General features: G+C 44.5%; 1 pseudogene; it reads left to right on the top strand.

Moving 5' to 3' along the window:
- Positions 1-3,498: 3,498 nt before the first annotated feature.
- LOC138067694 (5-hydroxytryptamine receptor 5B-like) lies at positions 3,499-11,722 on the top strand (annotated as a pseudogene).
- The last annotated feature ends 312 nt before the right edge of the window (positions 11,723-12,034 follow it).

Genomic DNA, 12,034 nt, shown 5'->3' with positions numbered 1-12,034 from the left:
CCAGTGACAGCTGCTCCTGTTTTCAGTTCATTCTCAAGCTGAAGAGAAGTGAGCACAGGATATCTTAGTTGTGTATTTGGAGGCCATTTTGTATTGCTACCAAGGAATAATTTAAAGTACCTTATTTGTGAGGGTTCCTAAGATGTACAGATTTTAATTCATCTCCGACTCATCCAAATAATATTTTAAAGTTTTTTTCTATTCAAAAGTACTGCACATAAAAATAGACGTATTAGATATATATAGATTCCAGACCTGTACTCATGATAAATTCATATAAATGCAGGTGAAAGATGATGTTTTACTGTACTTTCACTCCACATTGTCTATAATGGTAGTGGAATAAATCAAGAGTAGTATGTGGGCCACATGTAGAATGTTTTGCAAACTCTCTCTGTGGGGAGGGAATGCCATTTCTATCAAACAACTTAGAGAGTTGAGGTGCCTAAATACCTTTTGCATTCTAGTTCTAGGTCACTTCAAGTCTGTGCAGCAACTCTTTTCACACTTTTTCTGACTTCAGTTACGATAGAAATCAATGGATGTGGGCTCCTAAATAACTTTGAATCTGACACTTAAAAATATTAAAATCCAGAAGTGGAAAGTCCATGTCTTGTACATAGTCAAAATAATGGTTTAAGAAAATAAATTGTTCCTCTTCAACATTATTGGTGGTAGCAGAAGCCAATAATCATGGCCAAGCAAATCAGAGTTACTCAGTCATAAATTACTAGCTGAGTTGTTTTTTTCTATAACCGGAGAAAGGCCTAACGTTAGCAAAGGTCTTAATATATAATCCACTTCATACTAGTCTTACCTGTGCTAGGGCTCATGTCTGTTTAAAGAACATAGGTGCACGCGTCCTTGTGGCAAACTGAACTTATGCACGTACCCAAGTCTTTGTAGACTGGCCCTTACGTTCGAAAACCTCATACTGAGTGGCTTGCATCTACATGGGTTGCATAAACCTGATTATTTAAATGGAAATTGTTCTGTCAAAGATTTGGTCGTTATTAATAAAGTAAATGCTAGCTAGCATTTATGTGACATCTACATTCTCTTTATCATGTTTTCAATCATAAAAATATGGATCCAGCTGCCAAAAGGCTCTTGAGGTTTTGTTTTTTCCTAGAGCTGAGAGTCTTTCTAGAGATTTATCAAAATAATTGCAGCATTTATATAACACAGTTTTCTGAACAGTGTTTTATAAAGGACGCTGGTTTTCTAATAAGCTAACAGAATGGAATAAAAATTTGCCTGCTAGAAGCTCTCATGGGACCTTTGTACCTAAAAAATGGAAAATGTGTCAGAACAGTAAAGTTCAGTATAGTCCCTATGTAGCGGTATAAAAATAATCCACTTCTGTCTGTAGCAGATAAAAAATTTGTGAAGAATGTGAATGATATTTAAATTGTATATATTTGCTATAAAAATATAGCAAACAAGAATATGAAAACTGGCTCACCAGTTCATGTAATGAGTTAAAGTTGTTACCTGGATGAATCGTCCTCCTCCAAACCTGCTCCCTAAACAGCATGGTGTTTCTGAAAGCGCTAAAAGACAGAGCGCTATCATGAAGTGGGTCTGGGTAGCTGTGTGCTGAAGATAGCAGCATCATTAGCACAATTGTACCAGGAGGCAATTGGACAGGAATTATAAAGGTGCAGGGAATATTAAGCGATGCTAAAAATTTTAAGACTGACAGAAAAAAAATCTAATTATGACAAGACTTGGTGTGGTTTCACTGATTGAATGGGATATAGCCTCTACAGGAGGGCGGCAGACTTTTGAGATGAATTTCCTCCGAAGCAGTCAGAAGTGTGAGTTTTGCAGGAGATACTTAGTGAGGTGATAAGGACTGGGAAATATGTTCTGTACTTGTTACACTCTTCAACTCTGTCTCAAGTCCTCTTCTCTCTTAGTAGATCTTAAGACACCAGGGAAAAGTGAGAAATGTTGCAGAGAAAGAAGTAATGGCCTTCTGCATAGTTTGAGCATAGGCACTTATTCTCTGTATGTAGTTATAGAGGGACTAACACGTGTTTAATTCTGTACTGACACACACTGGCCAGCATGTGTTCGCCAAAACGTGAGCACCCTCTAGCTTCCCAGATCAAAACTTAGTTGAGTTTTAACTAGAAATCCTTATTTCCAAACACTCAAGAAGTTGTAGCTGAAGCTACACCACAGAAATCAAATGAGAAAGCTCCCTTCAGTCCTAACATCATTGCTCACCTACGAATGGGAGAGTAGAAGGATATAACTGCACTGAGAAAATGCTCATCAGAGGGCAGAGTTTACTTAACGGCATAGTCATTTCTCACAGTAAATCCACATGTAAATTAGAGAATCAGTTTAATCAAATTCCAGATGCAGACACGCATCCTGGGTTACATCAGGGCATCTGCTAGAACTACTATGTGAAAGACCAGCTGAAATCATGCCTAGTTTAAGAGCTTGGGAAAGAATTTATTTAGTTCTCTGTTGTTTATCTCGTGAGTGAAGTAGCATCCAAAAATTAACCAAACAAAACAGCCTGGTTATTCTGATACAACCTGTGTCTTTGATTTGTGTATTTTATTGTTGGGTCAGCCTTTGAAGTTAGGACTCCTGAGTAAGCCAAAGCTAGACCCTTCTTGCTGTGGGACAGTCAGTGGTGGCGTGAAGGTTTTTATTTTGTCAGATAGATAGTGTTATTTCTCCGGTGAAAGAGAACGCAAGTGAAGAAGAACATCGATTTCAGCAGTGTTCATTTAGACCAGCCTGTTCATAACACTGGCCCAGAAAATAATCCATATTTCAAACATCATAAGCAAATAACCCTTTCCCAAAACTCTCTCCTGTTAGTCAGCAATTAGAGGTGTATATGAGCAAATGAACTTCACTGACCTTCTGTGATCTTATATTTCATCTTGTCCCTCAAGAAACTTCAAGCCCCGTTGGAGAGCTCTCAGCAGCACCATTTATAGTCTGGTAATTTTGAAAACAGCCTGTGGTTTTGTCCACTAACGTCCACTGAAATTGCACCAGTGACAGGCTACGGGGAAGTCAGGTGAAAATGTTAGATACGTGTCATGAAGGACACCAGGAATGAAAGCAGGCTTGATCTCACAGAGAAATGCAGCTTAAGTATAAAACGAAATCCACATGGCTATACTGTCAAAACAGCTGTCACATCGCAAAGCGACAATGCTATCCCTCCTTTATGCATGTCACCCTGTTAAGGGCTATTACAGACCTTTAAGACAGGTTTTACAGTAGATTTAAGATGATTTTTGAAGCATCTCAATTTTGCGGGCAATTACTTGGAAGCAGCTGGGAGAATTACACGTTTTCAGAGGTCGAGTGCTCGGGATTTACCAAGAACCCACTCAGCGCCTTTACTCTGCTTCCAAACAGACCTAAAAACGCGGGGGGGATTTCAAGAATTTTCTTTTTTTTTTTTTTTCTTTTAAACGGGAAATATTCCCCTTTGAACGCGGCAGCCTCGAAAGAAGTATGACCCCCGCCCTGAGCCCTTCAGGAGGGGGAGGTAGGTCAGCGCCACAGCCTGACCGTTAAACCGCTAGGCGCGCTGAGGGGAACATGGCGGAGGGGGGGAAGGCGGGAAGAACGGGAGGGTCCGGCCGCTTCACGGGGAGCCGGGGTGGGAGTCCGCCCGGGGCTTGGGCGGGGCGGAGGCGGCACCGCCTCTACCGTGCCCGCCCCTGCCCGCGGCCGCGGCGAGCCTCGTCCTCTCCGCCCGCCGCAGCCGCCTGACGGGAGCACGGGCTGCGGCCGGGGCGGCAGCACATGGCGGCGGCGGCGGGGGGCGGCCGCTTAGGGGGAGCCCCGACGCGGGCTCTCGCTCGCCAGCACCGCGGCTGAGGGTGGCTGGCGGGGCCGCAGGCGATCGGGGAAGGGGGAAAGTGCTTGCGAGGCGGAGAAGGAAGGGGAGGCAAGGGTGGGGAGGGCGACCCGTCGGCCCCGGCCACGGCAGGGACCCTGGCTCCTTGCGTGCCCTGCGGCCACTGTCAGGCCAACGTGGACGCCAACGTCTCCTCGGCCACCGCCGCCTCCCCGCTGGGTGGCGGCGTGTGGAGGGGCAGCGAGCCCGCCTCCATCTTCACCCTGCTCCTGACCGCCGCCACCTTCCTCTGGAACCTGCTGGTGCTGGTGACCATCCTGCGGGTGAAAGCTTTCCACCAGGCACCCCACAACCTGGTGGCCTCCACAGCGGTCTGGGACGCGCTGGTGGCAGCGCTGGTGATGCCGCTGAGCCTGGTGAAGGAGGTGTCGGGCGGGCGGCAGTGGCGGCTGGGCCGGGAGCTGTGCCAGGCATGGGTGTGCTTCGACGTGCTGTGCTGCACGGCCAGCATCTGAAACGTGACCGCCACTGCCCTGGACCGCTACTGGTCGGTCGCCGGCCACCTGGAGTACGCGCCTCCAACGCTTGGGCCCTCACCGTCGCCGCCATCTCCCTGGCCCGCTCCTCGGCTGGGGTGGAGACCTACAGCCCCACGCAGCAGCGCTGCCAGGTCAGCCAGGAGACCCCCTACGCCATCGTCTCCACCGGCTCCATCGTCTCTGCGTGGTGCTCTTCGTCTACTGCCGCATCTGCAAGGCGGCCTGGCTCTGCGTGGTGGGCGGCCGACGGGGCAACGCCGTGGCGCCTCTGCCCCAGGCCACACAGATAAAGGCGGAGGGCCCGGCCAGGAGAGCCCCACGCCACCTCCTGCGTCGCCCACGCTCCCCGGCCAGCTGGTGCGCGCGGCACGGCGAGGAGTCCCTGGGTCTCCCCGGGGCTGTGTACGTTTAGCCCAGTTACAGTCCAGGTGTGGGCCGTTAAGTAGCTGCTCAGAAAGTGCCGCTCTGGGATAAGAGTTGCATTCTCATTTTTTCCTCTTTCAAGTGTTGTGCTGTGAGAATGTGTGCGGTGAAATGACAGGTGCATCCACTGCAAATCTCAAGAGCCATTTTAAAAATTGGCTCTTTAGTTTGATTTTACCCATTTTGGAGGAGTTGCCCGTATATCTGTACTACTACTGTGACACCAGCAAATGTTTTAAGCCAGCAGTTCTTCGTCTTTCTTACCTTTTCAGCAGTTAACATTTTAATTTCTCCTTTTATGACAGTGATTCTTGAATTGACATTTAGTATATAGTGGCAACCTTCCCTTTGTCCCAGCAGCTTCATTTGCTGACTTAAGTAAAGAGACTTTTGTGATTCTCATAGGAATCTACTCATCGCCTGAAGGAAGAGCTGGTGACCTGCTGCAAACATCTGTACCTTTAACGACCTGTAGATGAAAAGAGCTGGCATTCGAGATGCATTTCTTCTCAGTTTGCTTTCTGAGCTAAAGCAGATGCTTTCATTGAGTTTTATCCTGATTCCGTTTAAGCTCACAGGAGCAGGATTTATTTTGTCCGCTGGAAAAGTAACAGTTTTGTAGTTAATTTTGGAGAAGAATCTTCACCTACATCACTTCTGACGTTTTCTTCTGACGTTACTACTGTTCCTTTGGGAAAGCAGATTTTTTTTCAGATGCACACACAAAGATAGCATTTCCAGGGTGAGAGGCAGTCCTACTCAGATGATTCAAATCTGCTCCTCTGCACCCGGGTGTAATTTGACAGGCTGTCTGCTTCAGTACTTTTCCACACTGTCCCACTCTGTGATGAGGCAAGGTCTGTTCCGTTTCTCTTGGTTTGCCTACTTACTCGCTCTTATTTGCTGGTTCTTTCTCCTGTGATGTCTCCGTTGTCTGCTTTCTCTGCTTTCTTTCTTCCTTCCCTGCGTCTGTCATCCTTACCCAACAGCACTCTTCTTTTGTCACTGCTAGTCTCAGTGTTAAGTGCCCTCTGCATCTCTGGCCTTTCTCAGCCCAGGCACCCTGGTTTAGCTGTTTCGACTAACATTAGATGGGCTTTCAGCAGCAGATGTCAGAGGCTGGCAGTGCTTCCCAGGCTGAAGGTGAGTAGTAACAGCAGGAGTCCCTGCTGCGAGAGATCTCTGTGTTGCACTCAGGTACTGCATGCCAAAGCTGCACGTTGTGGGCTGAGATATACCCAGCAGTGCAGCTGGCTAATTCTAGCAAGGTAATTTAAGGAGGAAAAGATCTGAGGTCGTAGTACTCCCGTGCCAGTAGAAATGCCTGAAGAAACCGATGCACCAAGTGGAAGAATTATAATCATGCCCTGATGATGCCTTTTCAGCCAACAGTCAGACCCCGAGGTGCTTTGCCAGCTGCCACTGCACATATCTACAGAGAAAGGGCAGTTGTCTCCAGGCTGAGTTGGCATATATAGGGTCAGTTCCTACACTCTTACAGAGATGTCTATCCAAGCTTAAAATAACTGTTTTGAGTAGTCTTTTGTCTAAAATTTCACTTGAATTTTTGAAAAACTTTTTTTTAAGTCTTTTAAGAAAAAAATTAAAGGGAGGGAGATGGACATAAAATATCTGAGATCTTTTAATATAATGCAACATACTGCAGCCTCCCCCCTGAAAATGATAGCTTGTTTTTTACTTCCCTTTGAAACCCAAAATTGCAGAATTGGGACCCTAAATTAGGCTAGTGCTTTTATAATTTGTTTGCTTATTATAAAATCTAAAAAGTCGATTCTACAGTCCATACTGATATGAGTGACCTCATGTAAAAAAGTAGTGACATACCATCTCTGACAGAGAGCGATAGTCTGTCATACCCTGTTGACAGTCGGTAATAAGTCTCTCTGTAAACAGACCAATTGAAATAAATGAATCTGCCTGAAAAACACCACATACTGCTGGATAGCGCCCTTTTAAATCAATGAACTCACTTGTGTAACAGGCTTTGCTCAGCAAGAACAAGAATGGCACAATCTGAACGTCTGGATTACTTGTATGTAATGATTCCAGGAACAGGCCTCGATTTCAGTGTGACGAGCTAAAAATCAAGTTCTGTTGATGCTTTTTTCCCTCAAAGTACCTTGCACAGTTTCTATATAATAAAGGCCTCATCTAAAGCGTATCAATTTTTGTGAGTCTTTCCTACTACTTTGATGGGATTTGGGTCAAGTCCTTCAGTTTTAGGTTCAGCAGTCCAAACTGTGCAGTGTTGTTCTGCACCTTGGCCAGTTTCTGCTCCTCAACCCATGTAACCAGTCAGGATACTACAGGAAAGAGACCAGATTCTCCTTCGCTGAAGGAAGTCTTGGCCTTCTGTTTCTTATATCTGTCCCTGCTGTGCAAGTAGATGAGATATACAAGAAAACAAAGCAAAACTGTCCAGAAAAGTGTTTTGTTTGCTAGGATGGGGGGAACATACCAAAAAAAAAGTGTAGACGTTCGTATGTTTTGATTCTTTGTGGTGCGTTTCCATTTCTCGTGGTCTTGTTCAAAGAACAAGGAGTCTGTCAGCACTGCACTGAGACAATAATGATTTTTCTTTCCTAAGTAAGTCACACTGTAATAGGCAAAACTCTGATGGCTCTGCTTGGTGGAAGATTCCTCCCACTCAGTCCTTAGGATACTGTGACTAGTTAGAAATCATGCAGAGCCCACAGGATTGGCACTGGTAACTGCAGATCTGGTGTAGTCAGAGCTATATTTAGTTCAGGAAAATCACAACTGCAAGACTGTGAAGTAGCTATATTATCTTTTTGACCTGTGATCTTGTTCAGATAACGAAAAATCACAGTGGAGAAGCCAGTTTTCCTAGGCTTGCATAAGGGGGAAATCCTCTAGCGCAGTTCTCCCGCCAGCCATGTGTGCCACAACAGAACTTGCCTACAGTAGACTACTTTACCTTCCATGTACTTTGTGTGGGTTAGCTTATAGCAAACAGCCTCAGCAAAGAGGCTGATAGTTTGTTGTAGTAACGATAACTTTTCACCACCCAGGCCAGGAAGATGAGTCAGGTCTGCTACAAATCATCTAGAGAGCAATAGAAATTAAAAGGTTTGAAATGATTATGAAAGGTCAAGCTTTCCCAACTTCCGTTTTGTACTGCTTGGAAAGAGCACTTCAGGTTAAATCCATATATAACTTTAAACATGCACTGGACTTTCAGCCTATCCCCAATGAATCGGACGCCACGTTAAAGATGAGATGCTGGAGGTCATGTAATACATATATATGGTCACCCGGTAGGGAGGGACTATATCGCTCCAGGAGGTTGCCCCATTTACTGGAGCTTTGAACACGGGACCTTGCTAGAAATCCTGTGCCTCGTTCTGGTCTCTTGGCCGTTTTGCGACAGTGCACACCAGGAGAAGCTGGCCAATGGATCACAGGTCTGCAGACTGGCAATGCTCCTGCCAGGGACTGGCACCCCACACCGGGAGTGCACAAGATGCAGGTGTCATGGCAGGCACGCCTGATGGAAGGGCAACTGAGTGAGCATCATCCTCAGTGCATGCAGCTGGCCAGCTGGAAACAGTGTGTGGGGATCAGAATTAGACTCTGAGATGATCAAGGAAGGCTGAGCTTTAATACAACTTCCAACATTCAAATGCTTGTTAAAGTCCTGTTGAAGTCACAGGCTGAAGGACTTTGTTGAGCAGCGATATCCGTTACCCTTTAAAGAATACTTTGTGTACTCTTGGCTTTTGAAAGCATTTCTTAGGGAAAAGTGAAGCAAAATAGCTCCAGTCTGCCAGAGGTATTTATGCAATTTATTTACTAGAACTGTCCATGGGAGAAACCACTGTTTGTTTTTCCTAACGTGATAGGCTTCTACTTGCACTTTTATTATTATTACAACAGCATTCAGAAGTTCCACACAGAACTAGTCAGAAATTCTTTAGGAAAAAAAAAAAAAAACAACTATGACAACAGAGGACGTAGAAATTAAGTAAATATGAAGGGAACTGCCATCCTGTAATTTACAAAAAATAACGTAATCTGTTTTCACCTTGCTGTTTAGTATTCACAAGTCTGAGCTACAAACTAGTGGAGTTTGTGGCAATCCTCTGATTTCAGTAGGAGCTGGACCAGGCCGTAAATGCATGTTGCATTAGCGAAAACATTTGAGGAGTGTGCTGTCATGTATCAAAATAAACTCACTCACTTTTACCCCTCCACATAAAATTAAGTAAGTGGTAGAAGAATTGCTGTCGGCAATTTCTGCAGTTCAGTCACAAAGCTCCCAAAAACCGAGCGTACTGAAAAAGAAACTGCTCTGATGATGGCATACTGTGAGCTCTGTCTTTTGAGTCAGGGTTGAAGGTTGAATATAGTACCCAAAATATGTTCTATGCAAGTGACCAAATCCTTTGTATGGCTCTTCCCAAGGGGCATGCTTATGTAGCCGTTCCTCAGAGCTAAAACGTAATCGTTCAGGGCTAATGTCATACCTTCATCCCTCTTTGCAGAATATGATTAAGGGTATGCAGAGCAAGTCCTTCTGCAGACAAACGATGTGATCCTTGCTACATGAGGGGTGTCCCATTTTAATTGTCCAGACAAATGTGATTTTCATTTTCCTCTATTATTTGCCTGCACCCATAATCTGCTGCTCTTGCATTCCGCAGTCATGTCTCATGTCCAAGGGTGAAGACAGGGATATCTATCTTGAAGAGTGATTGTCTGGCCTCTGCCAGTGCTTCACTTGCAGAGTTGCTATGCTCATATTAAATAGAGGCGCTTCATCTATTATAAAGCTTGCACAAAGGGGCATACAGATGTAGAACAGGTAGCTAATTTCTAAACCACAAGCCATCTTTGGAAAGATGTCAAGTTTTTGCAATTCCTATGAACTATCACTCAGGCAAATTTTAAGAGCCTCAGGCTGCATCCTTAAACTGATGGCTTTAGCGGGCTTTCCTCATAATTGTAGTGCTTAACAGAAGTACAAACTCACAGATACTTCACTCACCAGACTAAAATGACATGGGGATATCTTTTGCTGGGCAAATTCTGAGCACAGGTCTAATTTGTGTGCAGAACCTGTTCGCACAATCTCACTGCCAGCCAGAGCTGTGTGCTGTACTTACTCACTGTGCGGTTGTCTTGCCCTTAGCAAGAGAGGAGGAGGAAAGACGCAGTGCCAGCAGCTTGGCATAGCTGATGTTCTGCCCCCTCATGCAACTCCTGTGGAAGCCCAAGTATAAACTGAAGGCTGTTTGAAATGTTTTTTTCCACCAACAAACTCACTGCTTTTTGTGAGACTGCAAGTAGAACTGAGTAAAATGCAGAAGAGGTGATAGAAGAAGGGAAATGAGAACCAGTGATGCTTTCCCAGGAAAGGGTTTCTGTTTTTTTTGATTTTTATTTTTTTTAGTAAATACTTTGATTACTGCCTGAGCATTTTGTACCTTAATTCAAAATGGTAGCACAGTGCCTAAGGGTACATCGTTTCAGGTGCCTTGTTATGCTCCCGTTGTCGTAAATTGTGCAGGCACTCTGACGAGACCACAGCCCCTGTGACACACCGCTTTGTGCCCCTCCACGATGGAAGAGCGCATGTGATGAGACAGTCTCCCTCAAGGAAGAGCAGAAAGCACCTGAACTGTGCCTCTCATATTACTGATGGATTTACTTTCTACTGAAATATATCCAAAGCATTCCATTTTATTTTCAGGCATTTAAGACTTCTTTTTTAGTAATGAAATACTGGCATTTTCCAAAGACACTTTTCTTATAGGATCTCATTTTTTTGAAATCCTCATCTTTCATTTAAAAAGGGCCTGATGGAAAAAATGGCTAGCAGGTTTAGCTGAGAGTTTTGGGTGTATTCTGAAGAACGAGTAGTAGTGCCATGCTCCAGCACTCACAAAAGATATGGGCATTCGTTATCAGGTCTGTAATATCTTAGGGAAATGACCCAAAGGGCCTTCAATGGAATGAAATTCATTTATGATTCAGGCCTGAGAAACCCCAAAGATCATGTAGCAACTTAGGAGATTCTAATTTAGGGATACGCACAAGGTGCGTGCCTTTTTAGCCTTTCTTAACAACATGATTTCCTTTTAGGTACCAATGCATCCAGTAAAATAAACTGAGAAAGAATGGCCACAACACACATGGCATCAGTTAGTCTTTATTTACCTTTGTTTGTCAGTCACACTCAGAAGCCTTTCCAACATAACGAGAAGTCTGGTAATTTTGGCACTCTGGGACATTTTCTTTTAGCATGGAAGGAATGGAGTTGGGGGCCTTTTGTGGTAGGCGCACAGATGTCGTGCTGTCATTTAAAAATAATACTTCACTCAAACAAATTGTCTTGGTAAGAATCCATGTTTGCTTTTGTTTTGAGGTGAGGGAAGCTTCACAGGAACCACAGATGGTGTTTACAGCTCGTCATGCAGCTATCACTTTCCAGACAGATGGAGAAACACAGAGAGAACAGAAAGAGAAAAAGGCAGCTTTGATGGCTGGCATCTTAATTGGAGTTTTTGTACTGTGCTGGATACCTTTCTCCGTCACAGAATTAGTAAGTCCCCTCTGTTCCTGCAACATCCCACCCGTCTGGAAAAGCATCTTTCTTTAGCTTGGCTACTCCAATTCTTTCTTTAATCCTCTCATTTATAACAGCATTTAACAAAAATTACAACAACGCCTTCAAGAATCTTTCTGTAAAGCAGAGAGAAAAGGGGACATGGAGGAGAAAAGATTCCTTTATTGCATAATACACAGATGTCTTGAGGGAACGTGCCTGCAATACGTACAGTTTTCAAGTGCAGGAGCTACGTAAGGGGATTTAGCAACAATGAGGAAAAAGATGAAAGATGTTTGGATATAAGTGTACTGACAGTTTACAGTTCCCCCTTGGACACATAGTGCTCCAGGGTTTGGCAAAGACAGACGACTGAAGCAGTGAATACCTCCCTTCTGCTTTTTGAAGCAGTGTGCGTTAAGGTCTGCAAGCAAAGAATTATGTGTGTCTAATACCATGACTGTCAAATTGCACCAGACTGATCTCATCCAACCACAGCTGCCATTATGTAGCTTTTTCTTCATTAGCAAAAGCGTCAATGGGAATCGCTAATTGAGCAATACCAAAATGTTGTGATATGGGCAGGATGCTGGATTCATTTTTCAAAATTTATTTGGAAAGGAGGGAATAAACATG

The sequence above is a fragment of the Struthio camelus genome, chromosome 6, assembly GCF_040807025.1.
Source record: "Struthio camelus isolate bStrCam1 chromosome 6, bStrCam1.hap1, whole genome shotgun sequence".
Lineage (NCBI taxonomy): Eukaryota > Metazoa > Chordata > Aves > Struthioniformes > Struthionidae > Struthio > Struthio camelus.
Note: the sequence above shows the minus strand (reverse complement) of the source record. Positions and strands in the feature narration are given on the sequence as shown.